Consider the following 25,060-nt stretch of genomic DNA (forward strand, 5'->3'; position numbering starts at 1 on the left):
GTCTAATATCAATGCCTCCTACAATAGGTTCAGTTCCTTCCACTGGCACCTTCATAGAAAAGTAACTCAACATGCACCCCTTGCACCTTCCTCCTTAGAACCAAGGATGTTCCTCATTTGACCAAGACTTTTTTTTTTCCAGGCCCCTCCTTCCTTTTTCCTCACCCCCAGCTGAGTCTCTGGCCTATAAAGCCTTATTACCCAAGGACTCTTTACCCCAACCCTGATCCCAATATAAACTTCATCAGTCATCAGGATCTAAGAGCTTTTATTCATCACAGACTCAGTTCCTGCCCCCATGGGGCTCCCAGGCTAGTAAAAACACACAGAGATGGGCAATATATAAAGTTCAAGTACTTTAATCTCAGACAGAAATCGGGCAATTCAAGAGCTGGTGTTCTAGGAATCCTGAAGATCTTCCTGGAGGAGGGCAGATGTCAGCTGATAGGATGACGGGAAGATCTCTTCTCTTTCTCTGGGGTAGAGTGGCTTCTGTTACCTGTCCTTCAGTCAACCATGGAAGGCTGCTTAAGGGATGTGGAGGCCAGTTGTGTTAAGGCTTCTCCCCATGTATGCCACCGGTTCCTTGCTCCTCAAGTCCTCTTTTTGGTCTGAAAGGGAGAAAAGGAACAGTTGAGAAAAGCACCACTTGCAAAGACAGAATTCAGCAAGGGAGATGGAGGGCAGAAAACAGGAAAAACTTCCTGGTAATTTGAGAGGGACCTAGCTTCCATGCCGGAGGCCTCCTGCACACTTTCTCATTGCCCATAAATTAGTTGATCAGTAAACATTTATTAAGCACCAGCTATGTGAGAGGCACTGTGCAAAGCGCTGGGGACACAAAAAGAGGCAAAAGATTAATGACATATGATCATAGAATCATTGAGCTTCAACAAAGGGAGAGATTTTAGAGAGATAGTGTGGTGGGGAACAATGTCCACGGTCTCCCCCCACCCCAGTGATTGGGCGGATTGGATGGGAGCCCCTCCTGTGCAGAAGGAGCCTCCCAGGTTATGAAGAATGCCTTGGGAATGGCGACCTTCGCTCTCAAGCATATGAGGGGATTAGATCTAAGGAAACAACTCTAATGAGGTGGCAGAAGCTTAATTCCCTTCTTTTACAGCTCCCCTAACAAGGCTGGCTTAAACATGGAGCAGGAAGAGCCAGTAACTGGATGGGATTTTAGGGAATTTAAGCAGCTCCAACTGCTGCCCTTTGCCCCACTTTCTGTCCTAGAGCTGCCCCGGGACTTTGACAATTTGCCAAGCATTCCCACCAGGAACACAGTGATAAAAGTATGTATATAGCCCTTTAAGGCTTTCTTTCTTCACCACAACCCAATGAGGTAGGCAGCATAAGTAGTATATGTATTAGTATACCTGTTTTGTGGAGGAGGAAAATGAGGCAATAAGATTTTAAGTGATTTGCCCAAGGTCACACAGCTAGGAAGTTTCCAGGGTCCCAGAATCAGATCCAGGGCTCTCTATGCTACATTATTGCCTCCTTAAAGGGTGTACCTTCCTCATCTCGACTATGGATCCAAAGGGTTCCCTTGATGGTACTTTAGCCTTCCTGTTGTCTAACCTTAGTCTTTCTTGACAAAGTCAGAAATCTTTGTTTCATGAGAACTGTAGCATTTAACAGCTAGAACCACGCTGCCTCTTAGACTTCTTCTTAGACTCTTCTTCCTTCAAGACTCAGTTCAAATGATACCTCCTACATAAAGCCTTTCTTGATGTGCGTAGATGTTAGTGCCTATCCCTAAATTAATGCTGTAGATATTTACATATACACACATACATACATGCTTGTTATATGCCTGTCCTCCCTCAGTAAAATATAAGTTTCTTGAGGACAGGGACTGCTTCATTTTTGAGGCCACTGGGGGTACAGTATACAGAAAGCTAGGCCTGGAGTCAGGAAGACCTGAGTTCAGATCCAGCTTCAGACACTTATTTGCTATGTGTCCTTGGGCAAGTAACTTAACCTTTGTTTGCCTCAGCTTCCTCAATAGTAAAATGGGGATAATAATAGTACCTACTTCCCAGGACTGTTGTGATGATCAGCTGAGATAATATTTGTAAAAAGTACTTAGCATAGTGTCTGTCACATAAGAAGTTCTATATAAATGTTATTTATCATTATTATTATTATCCTGTAGTCTTTGTATCTCCATTGCCTAGAACAGTCACTGGCATACTTGTTACTGGACTGATTAATTTATCGATTCTTTATGACTTAAATTGCTATAGAAATGTGAACTTTACATTTGGGGAAACTAGCACCTGGAATTGTTAGGTGATTTGCTCAAGATCACTCAGGTGGCCAGTTTCCTCATCTGCAAAGTGAGGGGGTTTGTAAGATCCTTCAAATTGTAGATCCTAAATGGCTCAGTCTGTATTCAAAGCCATGCCTTTGGACTTTAAATCACACATTCTTTCCTCCCCATTCACAGCATCCATTCTGTGTTCCCGTCCCATCCTTCCCTGCTCCCGATTGGTCTCTCCTTCTGTAATAGGTCAGTAGAGTAAGGAGAGGTGAAGGCAAAGGTGGTGGTGATGGTGATGGAGGGGAGGGGGGGAATTTCTGCCTTAGTTCGACCAGAAACCTCCAACATGAACCCAAACCAAATAGCAGGACTGCAGAGAAATCAGGCATCAGAGAAGCCCTCTATTAAAAAATTACAGACCTCAACACTAAGGTTCCCCAATTTCCACTTCTCCAAGCACAGGAAGTAAATTGGGGAGTTTTGACATTTGCATAAACCCTATATGTCCTTAAATCCCTCCCTTGGCCTTTCTCTGTCCCTAGTGGGAACACATCTGAATGAGTTTAGAGGTGGAGGCCCCTCTCCTATCCCCTCTCCCATGGCTGGGGTGGAGTGAGGAGAGACAAGTCCAGATGGACTTGTTTCTGCCTGTTACCACTCCCTCCCTCCCCCCCACCCCAGCCATACATAGTGAGGATCTCCTAGCAACCATACAGTAGCAGGGGGCTGGGAAGGGGAAAGGGAGTCAGGAATATGGGGAAAGAGGAACAATGATATCATAAATTATCTCCCTGTCCTTGGGCAGCCGGGGAGGGCTGAGGAGCAGGTTTCTTTCTCTCTTCCCTCCTCCCTCCCAGCTTTCATTCTGTCCAAGTTCCGAGAGGGCTTAGGGAAAATTACTCTTCCCACTACCCGGCTTGTGAGAGCCTGCTGGGGGTCATTGTGGTCCTCACTTAGCTTACCTGACAGACTAGAGTAAGGTGCCCTCACTATATCCTAGAAATGTAGAGCAGAAAGAGATTTGAATCCCAATTCTGCTGCTTTCTAGCTGTGTGATCTTGGGCAAATCCCTTTCTTTCCCTAAGCCTCCAATTCTTAATCTGTAAATTGAGGGGAAATTCAAATTACAGATGAGATCATCTCAAAGGCATCTTTCAACCTCAAAATACTATGATCTGATGACGTTTCATAAGGATTTTCTGTGGGAAATGGAGAAATCCTTGGTGACATCTGCCCTTCATTTATTAAGATGGAAAGTGGTGATCTACTTCCTCAGGACTGCTTCCTTTCCCAGACAAAGTCATTGGATGGTCCCATTCTCTGACTAGAGTCTACTTGAGAGAATTTTAAATGGTGCCTTCTCCTCCCAACAGCTCCTGAGGAGAACTTGAGGCAGAGAGAAGTGGACGACGCTACCTGTGTGCCCTAAAGCCCAGACTCCAGACTTCCACAACAGAGCGGAGGAAGCCTGTTCAAGGATGGAGCTGGATTGATGGGGTATGGGATACATTCTGCTTCTTTCTCTTGCTTGGTAAAACCAAGATTCAAAAAAACTCAGTGCAATAGAAGGGTTTGGGGCTATATTCTTATTGTGGCATTGAGTAATGTCATGAAATCACCTGGCTCATGGAAGGCAAATTCTGCAGGGATGCAGGCAGGGGCACAGAATGTTTCCTCAAGTTTCTGAAGCAAAATGGTTGATCCTGAGTTCATTAGAACTGAATATACATATAAATGCGTGTATATTTAAAAGTAATATGTTTAGTGATTACTAAACAGTACAATAAGTAGCAATGGTGACAGCTGTTAAATATTTATACTATATAAATGTTACATATACACACACACACGTATATATATATATATAAATGTTGTATAATATTGATATTATTGATGTTTCACAAGAATGGCACAGAGGGTGAATTCCCAGGTGTCTTGTCTCCTAGCCTACAGGAACCCCATGGGAAGGTCCAGGCAAAGACAGAGCCAAGTACAAGATGGCGGCCAGTCACCAAAGCAACAGTACAAGAAGGGGACTGGTTGGTTAAAGAGAGTGGGGGGCGGCACAGAGGAGCCAGCTGGTCCCAGATGGACAAAGCCAAGCAGATGGCAGCCCCGCCTGGGTGAATCCCATGCCCCCTGTGCCCACATCTCTCCTTCCATATGCCAGTCCTAGCCTAGCCCTCCCCCACTAGGCTCAGATGCCCCATTGCTATCTATATGGTATGATGCCAAACCCTTCCCCCCTCCCAATTCTGGCTCTTGAAACCACATGACATGGGGTTCCTGTTTAGAGACAAAAGACCATCCGTATCCAACTCCCTTGGCCCAGGGTGCAGAAGGGATATGAATAGATTTGAATTCAGTTCAAATCCTAAATGAGGCACACACTCAACTCCTCCAAGTCACAAAACGGCCTCCTGGGCCTACAAGACATGATTCTGAGGTGCCATCTTGGATCTCTTCAAGATGGAGGTTTAATCGGTTTCCTTTCTCCTATTGCTTCCCCTCCCCTTGCCCTCTCCGCACCCCAACAGGCTTTAGATTCCTCTGAGAGTGCTGAGATGAAGGACTTGCAGGAAAGGAGAAAATCTGCCCAGATGGGACCGGGGTAGGAAAAAAGGCAGGAGAGAAATATCCCACCGCTGTATTCTAATATTGCTGGCCAACTTCCCAACTACCACCACCACCACTACTAATCATTATCCCTCTTAATATAAGAGAAGAGGAAAAGAATTGGAATAATGAACTCTGGGAAAAGATTGGGAGTGGGGCAGGGAAAGGAGGAAGGAGAATAAGGAAGAGCTGGTGAATAACTTCTTCATTTCCTTTGCATGAACAACTGAAATCCTATCTCTTCCATGGTCTTCATTCAGCTCCATCCTGTCTCTTTCCCTCTAGCTGCTAGAAGCGAGTCTCTCACATGCCATTTTTGTCCTTCTGTTAGCTACTCAACAACCCCCCAAATGGCTGTAGCCAACCCATCTACCACCCTGTCCTTCCCCCAGCCTAGAAGCTACCTGAGAGTGGCAATTGAATCTCAATCATCTGACCAGGGATTCCCAGAGAGTAGGGATCCCATCTTTTCCTTCCAGAGTCCCATCTCTTTCCATCACACAGGATAGGATCCTGTCCACAGAAGTTACTTAGAACAAGTAGCAGACCAATGGACTAACTCTCCCTTCACAGATACCTTGGCTTAGTCAAGACCTCCAGCTCCCTGGTCTGCATGCTCACTGTACTTTTGTCCACTCATGATCCTTTATACACACTCCTCCCACCTGGGTCCTCCTCTCTTCTCTTCTCCACCAAATCATGGCCCTCATGTGGTCTTGCTCCTTGTGGCCCTTCTATAAGAAAGATGATATCTCGTTGAAATTTGGCTTCTGTGAATCTGTGTCACCCACCAGTACAAGTCACAGTGCCTTGTACAGGGCACTAGATACAAAGGGAGAAAAAGAAACCTACTCCCAGGAGAACACAGACACAAAGACTGGGAGAAGAGGGTGACTCGGCAGACTTCACCAAATCACTAGCCTTTTTCTTTCTGAGCCTTGTTTCCCTCACTTGTAGATGAGATTAGAAGGGAATAAGCATTTATAGAGCACCTACTAGGTGCTAGACAGTATGCTAAGTGCTTTACAATTATTATCTCATTTGCTCCTCACTATAACTCTGCAAGGTAGATGCTGTGATGATCCACATTTTATAATTGAGGAAACTGAGGCAGACAGAGTTAAGTGACTTGCCCAGGGTCACATAGTTAATAAATATCTGAGGCTGGATTTGAACTCGGGACTTCCAGACTCCAGGCCATCACTCTATTCACAGAGCCACAAGCTGCCTCTATATCCAGAAGATCTCTAAGATTCCTGGAAGCTCTGACATTCCTATTCTGTGGCAGAATTCTAGGGCAAGGAAGGCACAAAGCTCCCTAATGGTTAAAGTCAGGGGGTCACAAAGGAAGAAACTGGAAGGCAGCAAGAGTTGGCACCAGGACCCTCTATCAGCTGGGACCAGATAAATCACAGGATGACAGTCTTTAGAGCTGGAAGAGATCTTAGGAGATCACAAGATCATAGATCTGGAAGAGACCTCTCAGAGACCATCAGACCCAATACTCTCATTTTACTGGTGAGGAAACTGAAGCCAAATTATTTGCCCAAAGGCACACAGCTGGAAATTGTTGTTGTTGAGTTATTTTTCAGTGGTGTCCGACTCTTCATGACCCTATTTGGGGTTTTCTTGGCAGAGATATCGGAGTGGTTTTCCATTTCCTTCTTCAGCTCATTTTACAGTTGAGGAAACTGAGGCAAATAGGGTTAAGTGACCTGCCCAGGGTCACATGGCTAGTAAGTGCTTGAGGCTAGATTTGAAGTCAGGTCTTCCTGACTCCAGGCCCCGTGCTCTATCTACTGAGCCACCCAGCTACCCATAGCTAGGAATTAATTAGTGGTCAGGATTTGAACTCAGGTCCTCTGACTCCAAATCCAGGGCTCCTTCCACTCCGCCATGCTTTATCAGAGCAGACATTTCTTTCATCTTTCTTAACAGTTTCTGCCAAAACTTTCATCTAACAGAGTTAAGAGAGTAGCTCACACAGACAGGACAGAAGCAGAGAACAAGGAGGGAGGACTACGGAAGAATGGGGATGGGAACCATTATTTTAAAAATTCTGGGGCAGCTAGGTGTACAATAGATAGAGCTCTGGCCTTGGAGCCAGGAAGACCTGAATTCAAATCTGGCCTCAGACACTTAATACTTAGTAGCTGTGTGACACTGGGCAAGTCACTTAACCCCAATTTCCTCACCAAAAAGCAAAAAAAAAATTCCTCTGAGATTTCAATTTTTGGATTGTTAGGGATTTGTGAGGGTCCTGTGCCCATAGGTCGAAGACTCTCTCCTCTCCCCCTTTCTCTGCTCTTCCCCCAGGACTGCCCATTCAAATGGTCCCACCAATCAGAGAACTGGCCCTTGGACACATTTTCTCTCTTAGGGTCACTATACAGGCTGTTCCCTGGACAATCTTCCTCCCCTTCTTCCTAACCCTGTGCCATACTCTAGGAAGCCTGAAGCCTTCCCTGACTCTCATTATTCCTTTATTCTCTGTTGCTTTTGCACTCACATATTACATTTGCACTATATTTATAGAACTACACAGAATTTTCTTTTAGAAATGAAAGGCACCTGATTATTTAGTTCAATTTTCTTATTTTTCAGATGAAGAAAATGATACTCAGGCAACCTGTTCAAAGTCACACAGAAAGTTAGCAGCTAGAACTCAAGCCCCTTGAATGTTCTGTCCACTGTACTATATATAGCTTCCTTTATCCTTTTAGGCAGGCTGATATGTATTTGTGAACTTTCTCCGCACAAAATCTGATTCTCAGAGGCCCTGGGTTCAAGTCTCTACTTATTGCTACTTATTACTTGTATGACCCCAAATCGGTTAACCTCTCTGGTGCTCAGTTTCTGTAGATATAAAAGAGAGGAATTGGGTTAAATGATCTCTAAGGTCCCTTCCATCTCTAATTTGTTGTTGTTGTTTAACTCTTTGTGACCCCATTTGGGGTTTTCTTGGCAAAGATACTAAGGTGGTTTGTCCTCATTTTACAGATGAGGAAACTGAGGCAAAAGAGTTAAATGACTTGCCCAGGGTCACACAGATAGTAAGTTTCTGAGGCTGGATTTGAAATCAGTTCTTGACTGCAGGCCCAGTGAGCTACCCAGTTGCCTCCCATCTCTAATTATTCGCCTATTATTTAACTATTCCTATTAACTATTAACTATTCCTAACTATTTCTATTCCATGCATACCTTCTGTCTACCTGAAGAAAAGGGAGACTCAGCTGGAGTCAGAAACTGATTCCTGTTCTTAGCCCAGAGTGGCCTTAATCTCTTGTGGATAAGTCAGCTTTCATGAGGAACCCAAATGTAAGAGACAAAGGGGTTGAGAGGGATGTGTGTGTGTGTGTGTGTGTGTAGGGAGAACCTATCAGTTCCTTTCTTCCCTCCTTCTTCCTTCTTCCTTCCTTCCTCTATGCATTCAATGAAAAAACTAAGCACAGTGCTAAGCACTGTGAAGAAATGTGGGTTCCCCTCTTAGTGAGGCTAAACACGTTTTATTGAACATACCTTGTGTTTTCCAGACTTTGAAATTTTGTCCAGCCATAATCTGTCTGGAAAGTCCTCTACCCATATCTCTGCCTGGTGAAATCCTAGCCATCCTTCAAGGCTCAGCTCCCATGTCACCCTCTCCAGAAAGCCTTCCCTGATGCACTCAACCTGAAATGCTTTTTCCTTCCTCTAAACTCTGCTAGCATTACGTTTCTACTTCCATTGTAGTCCTTGTTGCAACCTGTCACATATGATAGTTATTTGTTCACCTTTTGTCTTCCCTACTGGACTATAAAGTCCTTGAGAATCAAGGCTGTCTTATTGATCTTTGTATCAGTGCCAATCATAGGACCTTGAATAAATAGCTCATGTTTATAATGGACACTTAATAAGTGTATGTGTTTTTTGAATGAATCATAGAATCTTAAAGTTGCATGTGACCTTTAGAGACCCAGCCCTTACAGGTGATTGATTAGTTGGGGTGACAAAACTAGATGTGTGCCAAAAGTTCAATAATAATAAAAGACAGCATCAGCGTGAATTTCAAATGAACAGAAAAAATGCTCTAAGCTCAGAGGACGTTCTCTACCTGGAAGAACCAGGGGAGGCTTCATGAAGCAATAGAACCATAAGAGACCTGAGAGATCCTCTAGTCATAGAATCATAGCTTGAGATTGATGAGGGATGTCAGAAGTCATTCAATCCTGTCCCCTCATTATATATGTAAGGCTCAGATAAAATGATTTGAACAAGGTCACATAATGAATAAGTAGCAGAGCCAGAATTTGAACCCAGGTCTCCTGACTTTCAGGTCTGTTTCTCAAGGTGGAGCTTGAGCTCAGATCTGAAGGAAGGGTAGGACTCAGCTAGGTAAGTGGGATGAGCCTTCCCATTTCTATTTTAGGTAGGGAGCACTGCGTAAACAAACACCTGGATGTGGAAAAGGGGTAGGACTTTTTGGGTGAGTTAAGCAGGAAGTTGGGATGATCCCCACAGTAGTTAGTATTCTCCCTCTGATCTTATATTTCTCTATCTACTTATTTGTGAATGTATTATATTTCCCCAGTAGAATGTAAGTTCTTTGAGGCCAGGTACTTGCACTCAGTAAGTACTTAATAAATGCTGGTTGAACTGAATTGGACTGGGTAGACTCTGGAATATAGGCTTCATAAGAAAGAAAATTGGAAATAAAGATTGGGAACAGACTATGGAGGACTTAGAATGCCACACTAAGGAATCTGAACTTAAATCTGTGATCCCTGATTGGGAAAATGACCTGATGAAGGCGACACTTATGGAAAATAACTCTGATAGCCTCTATAAAATGAATGGTAGGGGAGAAGACTAGAGGCAAGGAGGCAAGTAGAGAAGTCATTAAAATTGTTGAAGGGAGAAGTGACGAGGAAGATTAGCATGATGAAAGTGACAGTAGAAAAAAAGGGATGGACACCAAGATATTTATGACAATACTTTTTGAGGTAGCAAAGAGCTAGAAACAAAGTAGATGCTCATCTGTTGTAGCATAGCCAAACAAATTGTGGTTCCATGAGTATAATAGAGCATCACTTCTCCATAAAATGGCTATTAAGAGCTCAGAGAAGCATGGGAAGACATAAATTGAGGCAGCTTTTAGTCAGCAGAACCAGGAAAACAATATACGAGTGACCTTAATAAATGTAAATGGAATAGACAAAAGAAAAGCAAAATGGAATGTTCTGTAGTTATAGTGATGAAGGTTGGCCCCAGAGAAGGGTTGAGAAAATGTACCTGCTCCTTTTTTTTTTCAGACGTAGAGGACTATGGGTGTGGAATATTGCATGTAAGATGAGAGCTGATATGAAGCTGATGTGATGGCTTTTGCTTAATTGCTTTTTTCTTCCTCTTCTTTTTAAAATCTTTGTTACAGGGGTGGTTCTCTGGGTGGGAGAGGGAAAGGGGATATATTTGGAATTAAACATAATATAAAGACAAAATGCGTCAATAATTGTTTTAAAACAAAAGAGGAAATGGGATGCAAAAGCAGTTCATGGGGCTTGGTAGCTGCTTAAAGTCCAAGGAAGAGAGAGGAAGTCAAGTCCATTGAGGTTTCAAGTCTGGATAACACATCAAATGGTTGTGGTATTGATAGGGTAGGAGAAGTCAGGAAGGAAATCTGATTTGAAAGAAAGGCTAAAATACTATGTTGTGAACATATTGAACTGGAAGTTCTAAATTAACATCTCTGTGGAGATAGCAGGTGGAGATTCGGGTCTGGTACTCAGGAGAGGTCAGACCTAGAGAAGTCATTAACGTCGTGGTGGTTGTTAAAACCATAGAGGTTATTAAGGTTGCCAAAGGAGAGTATACTGAGACAAAAGAAGAGTATGGAGGGCAGAGAGGCTTCAAGGGATAGAGATACTTAAAGGATGGCAGGGGAGAAGTACCACAAAGGAGCCAGAGGATCAATCAGAGAGGTAGGAGAAATCTCATGATAGTACAACGTCACTGAAAGCTTTCAGAAAAGAGAGAGTGGTGAATAGTATTAAAGGTTGAAAATTGAGGATGAAGACTAGGAAAGGAACCTACGTTTGGCAATTAGGAGGTTAGCAGTGACTTTAGAATGAGTAGGATCAGCACAGTGGTAGGAGATTTCAGAGGGGTCCAAAAGTTGTGAGGAGATGGAAGCAGTGATGAGTAGACTGACTACTCATCGAAGAATTTTGGCAGTCACCCCACCTCGAGACTTCAGTCACCTCTGTCCTCACGTCTGCTTATCCCATACCCCTCACTATCCTTTCTAGACCATCCTCAGTTCACAACATGGGTATCCAATACCAGCTTCTCTCCTGTTGGGCAAATTCAATTCAATTCAATTCCACATTTGTTAAGCTCTTACCTACAAGACACAAGATCACCCTTGCCCACACCACACTTCTACCATTCCTGTGTCCCAGCTTCACATGGTCTGGATCACCATCTTCCTTCTTTCTCACTTGTCTTCCCCAGCTTCATCTCTCCCTATCCTTCCAAAGATACTCTTCTCTTCCAGGAAGTCTTTTCTTGGGTCTATTCTTCCAAGTCCCTTCTCAATCATCCCACACCTGCAACACTGATGTATAGAGCTCTGGCTGGCCAGATGGAATGCCCTAGCCTTTGTGTCTTTCTTACTGTGTTCTGGAATTGGGGAAAATGGAAAAAGGTATTCTGATTTCCCTATCAGATTGGAAACTCCCCTTGGTCCTCTTCAGCAGTTCTCTCCCCAGTATAAGATACTAGATCCTGACTACATTCTACAATCAAACCACCAGCCCCTAGGATATCCGAGGTTCTTTAGCCATGAAGTAATGGTATTAAATGACCCAAATGTCTCATTAACTCTTCTAAGAGTGGACATTCAATGGGCTTGGCAGCCAAATACAGTGTGAAGCAGTAGGTTTGTCTATCCCTTGCTTCATCCAGATGGAGAATACCCTCAGTCTCTCTTCGCTAAGTCCTAGCTTCCTAGCCCTTCTCCTACCCCCTCCCCTTGCTCCTGGAGCCTTTCTCCTTTTTCTCCCCATTTTCTTTTTATAATTCTTCAGCCAGAAGGATTGTCAAAAACTCCCTCACCTCAGGGATTTCCAGAAAGTCCTTCTCATTGTCCTACCTGTATCCACTAGGTTGAAAACCAGAGCCTCCTTAGAGACCCACACCCACTCACAGCCGGCCATTTTACAGGCACCAGCTGTCTAAGATGGTGGCCTTCTGCCTATATCTTCTCTCCTATCTCCTTTCCTTCCCAAAAGACCTCTAGCCTACTATTCCTGCCCATTTCTTCCCCAGCTCTGCACCCATCAGGGTGGGAGGGTGGCAGTGAAGCCAGGGCTGCAGAGGGGAAAACAAAAAGGGAGGACAAAATCAGTCCTTTGGCATCTCTATTTGGTGTTTGTGTCCATCAGAGGGAGGGAGGGAGGGAAGAAAGACAGTAGTGTGAGTTGTTCTCCCTGCCTGCTCCCCCCTCAGCTTTTATAAAACAAAATCTCTCCCCTTTTTTCTCTTCGATACAACCCCCCCCCTTCTGGCTCTCACTATGAGCCTCCTGGAATGCAAATGAGGTTCATTATGCAAATACATGCAAATCAGGCTTAACGAGCGGAAGGAGGGGGCAGAATGCCTAATGAGTGATGGCGGTGGGTGCAGATGGAGGGCGGAGAAATGGCCTCTTCTTCTCCTTTCCCACAGCCCCCCCCCCCCTTTTTAAAATAAGGTATCCACCGTGTCTGGGGAATATGAAGTTTAGGCCTCAGCACCTCAGTGGAGAAGGCCCCATGGGTCTGTACTTGGGACTAAATGCTGAGGATGGGGAGCCGTTCACACAGACAAGGGGTTTGGAATGGCGTAAGTCCTTTCCTCTAAGGTTAAGCATCTGTGTGAATAGGGGACTGAATAGGGGAACGTGGTCAGGAAGGCATCCAACCTCTTGATTTTATTGGAGAGTGCAGTTTATGTATGATCATATCTTATATATCAGGAAATATGGTAGCTAGAAGCTCTTGATTTCCATTGGAGGATTCTAGTCAGGCCCAATTCTCCCATGGGATGGGATGGTGTATGAGGGGGGTGGGAGTTTTCTCTCTTTGTGTATGGGAAGGCTGCCATGGCAACAGGGCATGGAATGCCCAGCTCCTTATTCCCCCAGAGGACATGGGCATGGAGTTCCGGGGGAGGAGGGAATGCCACCCCACCACCTGGCACTGCCAGCCGGAGACGGCTGCGTCAAATCCTGGAGAGAATGGTCCTTTGTTTCTTGGCTTGAGGTAGAAGGGGGAGGGAGGTCAGGCAGGCCCAGGCACACACAGAGGCCTCCCCTCGGCTCCATTCCAGACTGGGTGACCCCCTCCACCCCCACCCTGGCATCCTTTGCTCATCAGAAAATCCATTGGAACCTCCCTGGCAGTCCCCCTGCCTCCAAGTTCTACCATGTCACAATATTATTCTCCTTGGGAAGAGGAAACTCTTAGAAACTCCATGGGAAAAAGATTCTGCAGTTCCCCTGCCCTGTTCTCCACTCTTAGAAAGTTTCACTTCCATCTTTCCCATTGTAATGGTCATCAAACTCTGATTTTTTACTTCTCTCATGGAAAAAAATAGTTCTAGATATTGAGATTGTAAGCTTTGTGGGAGCAGGGTCTGTGTCATATCCATCTTTGCATACCTTGCTTTACTCCTTGACTAGCTACACCTAATACATATTTGTGAATTGAATTAAAATATTTTCTCTCTCTTTCTTTCACTCTCTCTCTCTCAAAAGCACACACACACACACACACACACACACACACACACACAGAGTCCCCTTTGAAAAGGTGTGTGTGTGGGCCCTTTGAAAGGTCTTCTTGTCTGGGGCAAGACTGCCTTCCCACATCCCAATGCCAGAGGGAACTACTGAATTGATTGGTTCCCAAGAAAGGAGATCACCCCAAAGGCATCTACAGTGTAGAGCAGAGGAAAATCTCTGTACTATGTTAGGAGTCCTGGGTTCTAGTAATGGCTATAATGCTAATCTACTGTGTGGCCTTTGGCAAATCAGGTCCATTCTCTAAGCATTGGTTATTTCACCTCTAGAATGAAGGAGAGGACTGAATGATATCTAAAGTCATTTATGGCCCTAAAAATCTATGATTCCAGGGTCTCACACTCCTAGAAAAAAAAAGCTTCTCCAATATAACCCCATTAACTCTTTTTTTTCCCATTCTAAGTCCCACTTGGTACACTTCCCTTACATGGGACCTGGTTCTCTAGAACCAAGAATGACAACACCCCCTAAACCTTATTATAGAGTCACAAAATCTCAAAGTTGACATTATTTGAGAGACCAAGTTGAATACCTAAGTACTTGAACAAGAATCTTCTCTTAACCTGGAAGGGGAGATAGGACACCCTATTTGTAGTCTCAAGGATTTAGATCTTTAAAATCCCTTCTAAGGCTAAAATGTCCAAGGGAAATCAGCATTGGCTACAAAATGCTTTTCTCACATCCAGAAATTTAAGCTTTTGGCCTTTGATTAAATAGAGACATTATCCTCCCACCCTTGCTCTCCCCATCAACTCTACAATCCATGTACTCACCAGCCCAGTGCTGTCCAAAGTGCTGAATCCTGATCCAGAGATTGTGCTGCAGAATGAAGAGAAGGAAGAGGAATTCCAAGGCCAAATCAAGTAGGAAGCTAGAGTGAGGGAAAAAAACAAAGGTATTTGTAACAGGCAAGGGCTGAGGGAAGGATACAAGTAATTCTCCATGTTTTATCTCTAACATTGACCTAGTTAATAGGGAGACAGGACCACAAGCTTCCCCTCCCGATATAAATAATCACCATTCCAATTTGCCCACAGGTTCCTGTTCACTCCCTTTTGGTAGTTTTATTCTTGGCTCTATTTTTAGATGAGGAGGGAAGAGAATCTCCTTGATTGATCAGGAAGACAGCTTCTTCCTTCGGGAAGCTCCAAGTTTAATGAGGAAAACACAGTATTTGCCCTCTCCAGTCTGCTGAGGGAAACAGGACATACAACCACTACCACTACTTCCAAAAAACAGATCTCTAAGGCCCTTTCTAGTTCTAAATTTTATGGCTATAAACAAAATTGAATAATGGACATGAGATAGAGGCAGATAGACAAACACAGAGAAAGGGAAAAAAGAATGGAGAAAATTCACTGTAATGGAACTAGAGCCATAAAGTACTAGGGTAACTGGGGCTATGAATCCTTACTGAAGGAACTGGGGGATTTTATGGACCAGATTTTGGAAGGGAGGATAGATATTTAAGAGGGTCTCAAACAAAGTAATTTTCCTGGATGAAGATTTGAAGCTAAGAAAATATGAGAGTGGACAGAGGATAACTACAAGTGTGTCATCCTATAGCAGAGTCTAAGGAGGGGGTGCATAAAATGAAATCATATCATGAGGAAGTAAAAAAAAAAACTGAGGCACTCAAACTCTGTCTCTCCCTCACTTTTAAACTTCTCCCTAAACAGGATCTGTTCAGATAGCCTGATCCAGATCAGTGGATCATCCAAGGTGGAAGACTGTGTTCTCTATGGGTCATAACCAGTAGGTTGTGAGCACTTTCTCCACCAGCAGCAATAAAGTTGGGCCATCTTCCCATGTAGGTCCCTAGCAGGAAGGCAAGGGAATGGGTGCAATGACCCTGCTGGGGCTCAGCAACAGCCTTCACCCCTAGAGGTTCCCAAAGGAAGGTAAATACAGTAGTGACAATGATCCCTTTCAGAGTGTCCAGACTGGAGTCCTTCAGCCCAATTAGCAAACACAGCAAACACGTCGATTCAGCTGCCTTCAGCTGCTGTCATAACAAACCCAAAGCCGCCTTAATAGTGGGGATTAGGACTGGGGGAGGAGAGGAGGGGGACATTCTGAGACCTAGGAGAGAGAGTGGAGTGGGAGCCCCCTCTCTTCCTTCATACCCTCTTCTTACATAGCTTGCCCTTGTTCCATTAATCTCAAAGCACTAAGAATGATAATTTTTAAAGGATTATCTCCCTTCAGCCAACAATCTCAAAGCACTCATCCAACTTGAATTCATTCATCCCTTGGGGTGGTTAGCTTTGGCAGGAAGTAGACTTGTCAAAAGTCAGAGTGTCATAAAACATTAGGTAAGAAAAGGAGCCTTGCAGGATCATCTAATCCAATTCTTTCATTTTACAGATAGATGAGAATGAATTTGAGAGGGGAAGTGACTTACCTAAGGTCATACAGCTGGTTAGCTATTCTATCCATTCCCCTGCCTCTAGGTATAAATCTTTTGAATCAGCAAGTATTGGAATGAAGCAAATGGTAAAGAAGAACAATTTATCCCCATGGTAATGGGGATGGAGATGAAAACATGAATACCTAGAGTTCCAGTACTCAGAGCCTAGTAACAAGGTGAAGTAAAATGGAAGGGATCCAAGACAGACTTCAGGAAGGATGCTTTGACAGAGAGGGGTGCAGACAGAGTTTCAACACCAAGAATCTAGACTTAGAATCAAAAGAGGAGGGTTCGAGTCTGAGCTCTGACACTTACTAGCAGTGTGACTTATTTTGTCTTTGACTTATTTATTTGCTTAGAGCAAATTAACTTTCTGGACCCCAGTTTTTTCTTTTGTAAAATGACCAAGATGCACTAGATACTCTTCAAGATCACCCTTTTAGCTCTGTCACTCAGATTCTATGAGTCTCACCCCTGGGTGGGAAGAAATGGTTAGGCAGGAGTAGAGCTAAGATAACTTCTCAAGGAATTTAGCCATGGACAACAGTCCAATTGCTTATAGTTAGGTCCTTAATTGTTTCTTTTGTTAAATCCACCATAAAATTGGTTCTCCCACACAAAGAACCATATTTCTAAAAAATGCAATGACTTAAAAGCAAAAATCTGGGACTTTCATTCACATACATTATATTTCAAAGAATTTCAGAGTTGTAAGTAATCTTAAAGGTTATCCAGTCTTAACCCTACCTGACTAGGGATATTCCCTACTACCCACAACTGCTGATAATACTTACTGTCTCTGCTGGAAGGTCTCCAGTGCTGGGGATCTGACTCTCCTCAGCTAGTTCATTTGATTTTTAGACAGGGCTGATTGTTAGGAAGCTTTTCCTCACATGTAGCCTAAATCTGCCTGAGATTTATCCACTCAATCCACTCATTACTTATCTCTTCCCTAATTTACATGCTGCATTTTTCTATACACAAAATGAAGCTTTACGCAAATGGGGAGAGTGTCTGTTAATAACAGAAAGTAATGATAAATACCAAGTCCCCCCAATTCCTCTCTCCTAGCTAAAAGACATTCTTTTCTCCAGTTTCTTTCCTCCTCCCCATGGACTAATCCCTTTCAGCTGAGGATGCTAGTCTTCTCTATCCTCTGCTGTTCCATTCTTGTGTTCTAAAGAACACTCCACTGAACTCTCAGGGCTAGTAAGGAACAATGGAGCATGTTTATGCTACTGTGTGCTTTGAGATCTTTAGACTGGCACCAGGGAGGTAATGTGATTTTTCCAAGACAAAGGGATTAATATCTGGCATTTTGTGTCCACTCATACACATTCTGCCATCTTCTATACTCAAAATGCATTCTCTTTCATTTTCTCCAGCCAAAGCAAAGTCTCCTCCTCTCTATATGTCTATCTCCCTCTCTGTGTTGGTTTTAAAATCCTTTCCTGGTGTATAAGTCTGAGTGTGGGGAGGACACATAAAATTTTTTCCTCCCAGCCCCCAATTATCCATGGTGGACTCAGCCATTAAAGGTGGTGATTTTAGATAAGAAATTCAGGTAGTTGATGAAGAGAAAACTTTTCAAAGAAGATAAAGTAGAAATGTTATGGGTAATGCGAAATTGTGTTTAATGCCATTAACAAATCTTAGAGGCTCAATTTTTTTGCCCTCAAGGAGAACATGCCACCCCCTGAATTTTTGAATGCTTATTTTACCTGACACCCAGGAATATAGTTCAATAGCAAATAATATAAGACCTTTCTTTTAAAGAAAAACATACCTGCCTATACTTGTTTGAGGCTGCCTGGCAAGTGTATTTTAAGTAAAAGATATGGTCTTCAGGATCTATGAGCATCCTACCATGGGGGCCTAGAATTGGTCAGAATTTGCTAAGAGATTGAAATGAGAAAATGAAGGTGTTAACCTAGGGCTAGTATTTGGTGGTAGATGGGATAACTACTAGGTAGTCATTGTTGAGATCGAAGGACAGAATAGGAGAGAAGAAAGTGTAGTATGAGTAATTGAGATTCATCTGTATGAAGAACTTTCTGATTTGAAAGGGTGTGAAGCCAGCAGTGGTAACTAGAAGAGAAGAACCCTTTCCATGGTGCTTCTGTCTCCTTTACCCATCAGGCTGGGCTGAGGGAGGAGGTGTCTGAGGGATACCTGGCTCTACACACTGCTTTGATCCTTGATCCCATGGAAAGTTTCCCGTAAGAGCCTCTGGCTCCAACTCAACTGGTTTAGTATAATCTGAACTTGAAGGGAAACAGCAAATTCCTGGGAGGGATGGAGTCACACACACAGAGTATAATAATAACTCACATTTCTAACATGATTTAAATAACCCTATAAGGTAAGTAGTATTGGTATTATTATAAACCCCATTTTATGGATAAAGAAACCAAGACTCAATGATTTCCCATGGTCACACAGCTAGTGTCAAAGACAGGATTTCTTCCCCAGGTACAGTATTCCTTCCATTATATCATGATGCCCCTTGATGATAGCACACCATAAAATAGTCACATAGTTACACACTATACAGTCACAGAAATAATATCATTATACACAGTCCCAAATTGAGATGGAAAGATCATTGAATGTGATGTCAGAAGAATCCAGTTAAACTGGGCAATTTACTTTGTTTGACTATGCGTATTTGTTACAAGGGTTTTGTTTTTCTTTTTCAATGGGTGGGGGGTATGAGAGGTGGATTTTTGTTCATTGAAAAAAATAATTAAAAAAAATAGTGGCCCAAAACTTTACTTTAACATTTACTAGTTGTATGATTTTGGGAAAGGGTCTTCATCTCTTGATCTCTCTGTATTTCAGTTCTAGCATTTGTAAATTTGGGATAATAGGACTCACAGTGTCGTGAGAAGAATGCTTTGTAAACCTCAAAGTGCTATATAGAAGTGAGCTATTATAATTATTTCCCATAACATACAGCCCACAATCACTCTCATCCTACCTCATACCACATAGTACATCTCACACACAGTTTCCTACCAAAATCACACTCACACAGTCAATATGCAATAACAGTCATCCGGACCCTGATATTCAGGGTCATATCCACCCCCTTCCCCACAGATAGACACATACAAGAGAGAGACAAACATATACTCTATTCCCTCAGTTCTTCTATTCTGCCTTTCTAAGGTGATTCTCAATACGTGTTTGAGGCTGGGGTGAATTCCCAGATTCCGTACTACAGGGGTGGGGAACCTGCAGACTCGAGGCCATATATGGCCTTCTAGGTCCTCAAGGGCAGTCCTTTGACTGAATCCAAACTTCACAGAACAAATCCCCTTAATGAAAGAATTTGTTCTCTAAAACTTAGACTCAGTCGAAAAGGCCACACCGGGACTTAGAAGGCTGCATGTGGCCTCGAGGCCACAGGTTCCCCACCCCTGCCCTATTCCTTTTCCCAGTGCCTCAGTGCCTTCACAGTCCCAGACTTTTGTTGTCTTCCTGAGAATAGGGCCTGCCCAGGGATAATGAGAGAATATATAACCTAACGAGGGAAGGAAGGATTCACAGCAATAATCTAGGTCCTATAAACTTCATTACTTAAGTATCTGTGATTTCATCCATGAAGAAATGATTCTTTATCAACTCAGGGTTGTCCTTTCTAAACCTTAGTAGATGGTGAGTCACTTTACTTATCTGCACCTCAGTTTCCTCATCTGTAAAATGAGAGGTTGATATAGATGGCCTCTGAGATCTCTTCTGAGCTCTAAAATCTTACAGTCTTTGAGAATTTCTGTGACTGAAAAAATGCTTCACTCCATGGCCAACCTTGTGATGAACCTCTCAGAACTTAGCAGGCTGGTCCTTGAGAAAATAGACATCTCTATTTATCTATCTCCCAGCTTTAGAGCCATCATCCTATGATGCTATCTATCATAGCAATAAAAATTTACCAGTGCTGAGCTGAGTCTGAGCAGATTCCAAAGATACGTTTATAACCAGACACGTAACGAGGTCAAAAGATCTCAAATAAAAAAATAACCCTTCTTTCTTTGTGCCCCTTTGTCAAATGCCTTCAATTCACCATCTCTGGCATCCTTTAATGTCCTAATGTCCAAACTTGCAATTGCTCTAGTCACCTCTCTTTTACTCCTGCTTCTCTCATCTGTAACCCTAGTTTCCATTTTTTGCCAATGACCTCCCCTCACCTTATCTTCAGTCTGGTAACTTTCTCTGACCTCTCACATTTTCTCTTGCTTTAGTGCTTCCCTCCTTCTAAACCCTGTTATATGCTCGCCTCCTTCAAGAAACCTGACTTGGCTTCAGCAGGGTGAAGGTTAGATAGCATTAAAGACTTCCCAAAAAAGGAGGCCCTAGAGCACAGGAGTAAATGATGAGAGATAAATGGGCCCTGCTGAACTCCATCTAGATGGAAAAAGAAAGGACTGGGTTGCAGGTGGCAGAAGGGAAATTAGATGTCAGGAAGGACTTCCCAGATGAACAGAAAAGTGCAGAATATCAGAAAGCCAAGAGACCTTTTGTGATTTAATGATTCACATTTCCTGGGGCCCCCACTACCAAATTTATTACTGGCACTTCTCGATATAATAGAAAATCAGTTGGTTATAAAATAAATCTGTGCCCTATGGTTCCAAGTGAGCCACAGAATCAACTGGGAACCTGGTTAATTCCTCTAAAGTCTTCAGTTTCCTTGGCAAGTATAGCTACCACTTGGATTAATTAATTCATATTTATCTTTAAGCCTTTCTTCTCCCCCTGTATCCATTTGATTTTATCTGGACGTGACTTCAAAGAAGGAATGGGAGGGTGGATTTTAGGTCAGTCAGTTCGGTCCACAAACTCTTGGTGTTTTGATAGCAGATTTCAGGCCACAGTTCAGACAGTGTTTTTGAGATATTGACTTGAGAAAAGGCTGGGGACCTGAGATGGAGAAGGAGCACAGTTCCCATTCTCCCATAGACCTGCCTCCAGGAGATACCACAAAACAAAAGGAAATGTGATGTAATGGAAAGAACACTGAACTTGAAATCAGAAGTCTTGGATTTGACCTAGCCCTGCCACTAACTAGCTTTGTGATCCTGACCTCTCTCTAGATCTCTCTAGACCTCAGTTTCCTTATTTGTAAAATGAGAAGGTTGGATGAGATGGTTTCTAAGATTCCTTCCAGCCCCTACAAGCCTATAAATCTTCTTTGACCCTTCACCCACCTTGCTGGAAGACTGAAGGGGAAAAAAAAACAACTTCAGATATTCAATGACCCTCCCTCAATTAACCATCTACCAATCATTCTCCCTTTTTGCATCCTCTCTGCAAAAGAGTGGATGCTGTCTACCTAGCTAGGGAACAAAGCAAAGACTGTTTTCCCTCCCAACCCTCTTGAAGTCCATCCTGACCTCACTGGTCCCCATTTCTATCTTTTCAGGAGCCTGAGTTGTTTGGAAATTGGGGGACATTATTTGGAGCCCCAGTTCTGGGAAGCCTGCCACTTTGGGGACAACAGCTGGAGCTAGGAAATAGCAGCCTGGAGGCAGAAAAGGGCTGACCTCAAAAACTGCTTCTGAATAAAGTAAAGCCTTACTGGGATCTCCTTGGGATTTTAAGAATGGAGATTTAGACTGCCAGAGATGGAAATACCTTAGAATAAATGCCTTCAGAATGCTATAACAGGAAGTGAAACAGAATCTCTATTCTAATGCTCTCATTTTACAGATGGGGACATTGAGGTCCAGGGTGGGGAAATAATTTGCCTGAGCCCACACAGCTATCTGTAGAGCCAGAGCTGAAAACCTTGACTCCTGACTCCCAGGCCAGGGCTCTTTTCAATACATCAATGAAGATATTTTCTCATCATCTCAGTGTGAAAAGAGCTTGCTGCAGTAGCAGCAGGGTCGAATGGGACAAACTAAAGGAAGAAGGGAGGTCGACCAGAATGGCTCTTCCACAAGATGCAGAGACAGCCAAAATTCTGGAGGATTGTAGAGACAAGAGTGACAAGGGGAGAGGATGACTCCTACCTTGGAGATGGGGAGGGGGGGGACTGGGTGGCTGCCATCTCGGAAGTCCCACTAGAAGCAAGACGTCTTTTCCTCATCTTCTTTTCCTTCTGATTTTCCTTTTTCGTCTCTTGGCTCTTCCTTCGGCTTCCCTCCCCTCCATCCCCTCCCTCCCCCCAGCATCAGCCCGGGGGCTCCTAGCTCCGGCCCGCCTTCCCTCAGGCTCGTGCTCCGCAGTGTATGGGGTTATTTTTACTTTCGGTTATCTAGCTTTATGAAGACTCGACACCACTCATACAGCTAGATAACCAAAGATAACAACCAACCCCGCCTCCCGGCTGCAGCCGCTGTCAACGCCACCGCCACCGCCACCGCCACCGCCTCCAAGCAGACCCCTGGGCTCCACCGCCACCACTACTTCCGGGCATTCTCCCGGTTCTGATGGTTCCCGGCCCTGGGTGGGTAGGTGGGGAGGGGGGGGGAAATAGGAAGAGAGGGAGAAAAAAGATAGGGGAACAAGACACATGACAAGGCCCTACTCAGCTCTGGTCCATCTCGCAGCCCTCCGTCCACTCTCTCATCCCCAATCCCTGTTCCTCTTCTGTAAAAATAATGGTTTGAACTAGAGGATCTCAAAGGGCTCTTTCAGCTCCTGAACCTATGTTTCGATCTCAATTCCGAACCAGGAATGAACCTGGCGTGAAGAAGCGGAGAGCTCACGAGTGCTGGCTTGGAATTTCGATTTATCAGGCAGGCTGAATGAAGAAGGACTCACGACGGAGAGGTCCCCACTGTCTCGGCTCCTTCCTCGCCTTCTCCCCTGAAAAAAAGGGGTGGCCCTGGAAACCTGCACCTTTGCCTCGGTCAGAAGCGGAGACCAAGATCTCATACCGAGTGAGGACCCAGTGTTGTATCATTGGCCCAATGAGGCGGGAATTCCGATTCTGAGTTGAGCCCTAAAGCCGAGGAGCAGCGAAGCCTGGCCTGGGGGAGAGAATAAAACACCAGGGATTGCTTACACCCGCTCCTCACACATGCAGAAGAATGAGAGGGAGATTGTGAATCCCAGCGAGGCAGAGGCAGGCACGAGAGGTCAAAGAGTCGGGAATGTAAACGGGTATGGATGATGATGACTGAGATGGTGGGGACAGGGCCGAAACTGGAGATCCTGGGGTTAGGCATGATAGGTGTGGAGACAGGAATAAGGGTAGTGGGGACGAGGATGAGGATGTTATCTGCAGTAAGTCTTGCATGTAGTAAGTCTATAATAAATATTTGTTTGTTTGAATGGCGAGAGCAGGAATAACGGTACGGTGCGGAAGAAGGAGTAGACGGGAAATGGAGATGAAGGCAGGGAAATAGTAACTATCGGAACCGGGATGACTGGGATGATGGAGATGGAGATGAAGTCGGGGAAGATAGGAATGGGCGGAAGGCCGAGGAGATCCGGCACTAAACTAAGAGGTGAGAGGCAGCTGCAGAAATCGTGGGGAATGAGGACCTCGCCTCCAGGGGAGCAAGAGAATCGGAAAGACGGAGGGTTTCATCTTTATAACTGCAATCCCTCACTAAAGCCACGTGCGGACTGTTGCGGGACACAAGGACCTAAATAAAGAGGAGTTGGACGGGACTGATAGTCTCCTGGATCAGAGGGCCACCGGGGCCAGACAGGTTTCCCACCTCTGGCCTCCCTCCCCAGCTCTGTCCCCTGAGTCCACCCTGCGCCCGGAAAGGCCACTTACTCTGTGCTCCCTCTCCTGTTGATGGCTTCTCTTCTGCAGCGTCCGGTTCTGCAACCCTCCTTCTCTATGCCCCACCCCCAACACCGCGCACGTAATTCGGGGGCTCGGGGGTCGCAGAGGGTGTCCGAAGCCTAGGAGAGGTGTATTAGACTCAGGAAGGGGAGCGTTGGTTCCCAACCCCCTGCAGTCCCCCAATCCCCTTGCCTCGCCTCTCTGCTTGCAGCTTCTGTGCCCGGCGCGCTCTGGGCTCGCGACTTTTCATTCATCCTTTCACACTCCCTCCCGAGGTTGGCCTCGGATTGGCTTCATTCAGCCTGACGTCACCACTCCCTCTTTTCCCTTCTCCGCCCCTCTCCCCTGCAGCGTTCTGGACCAAGGAGTGCAGAATTGAGTTGAGGGGTGGGAACTGGGCTTTACAGAGCGGTTGGAGGAGATGAAGATTCGGCCTCTCATTACCTTCTTCCACTCCCAAGAAAACCCATTCCTCACCTCCAAATCAAAACCGTTGATTGCACAATGGATCTCCAACCCTCCCTGTATTTTTGTAAGTCCTACAATTTACATTTGGATTCACGGTATTTGATGTAAGATCTTGACAGGACTGGATAAAAAGAGGGAAATAGGAAAAGATGAATTTTTATTCAGATAGCCTTTTCTCCACTATCACAGCTTCCCCCCCATTTCCTACCAACAGAACCAAACGCCTGTTGACTCTGCCAAACACCACTCCACCCCCATTCCCGCAACACACACCCCAATCTAAGGAAATCAGGATCTGAAGGTTTAGGGAGCACCCAGACACTAATGAAAAGCACTGCCAGCCCCACCCCCCATCCTTTGGTCCCTGACTGAGCTTCTAACATCTGTTTTTAATGACAAGCACTGGAGAAAGAGGGACAGGAGGAATTTGGATTTAATAAAGAATGGGGAGAGACCTAGTTGGGAAATCTTGGCGGGGGGGGGGAAGTTCTCTGGAGCTAAAGTGGTCGATGGCTAGCAGGCTAGGAAGCCGGGCCTCCGACTTTGGAATGGGTACTGGCTCCTGTCCTCTTCTCTGTGAGTTCTAAATGTAATCCCCAACTCTAAGGCCCAGCTCTATTGTGTTTCTCTCCCCCTTTTCTTAGGATTCCCAAGTTAAAATCTAAGGCAAGCCTATGGGGAGGGTAGTGAAGAGAAGCTATAATCCACTTTCTGGAACACAGAAGCCAAGAC

General features: G+C 44.5%; 1 long non-coding RNA gene across 3 annotated transcripts in view; it reads right to left on the reverse strand.

The window, feature by feature from the left end:
* Positions 1 to 251: 251 nt before the first annotated feature.
* The window catches only part of LOC144457774 (uncharacterized), a 32,842-nt gene continuing 8,033 nt past the window's right edge, over positions 252 to 25,060 (reverse strand). For 2 of the 3 annotated variants that reach the window (XR_013487266.1, XR_013487267.1), the window contains 2 exons: positions 14,474 to 14,571; positions 252 to 611 (listed from right to left, as the gene is read on the reverse strand). This is a non-coding gene — a long non-coding RNA (uncharacterized LOC144457774). Of the gene's footprint in view, positions 612 to 14,473; positions 14,572 to 22,127; positions 22,353 to 25,060 lie in introns of those variants that run through there. The other variant, XR_013487265.1, reaches the window with a different exon arrangement.

This window comes from Phascolarctos cinereus, unplaced genomic scaffold, assembly GCF_003287225.1.
Source record: "Phascolarctos cinereus isolate Bilbo 61053 unplaced genomic scaffold, phaCin_HiC Scaffold_5;HRSCAF=322, whole genome shotgun sequence".
Taxonomy (NCBI): domain Eukaryota; kingdom Metazoa; phylum Chordata; class Mammalia; order Diprotodontia; family Phascolarctidae; genus Phascolarctos; species Phascolarctos cinereus.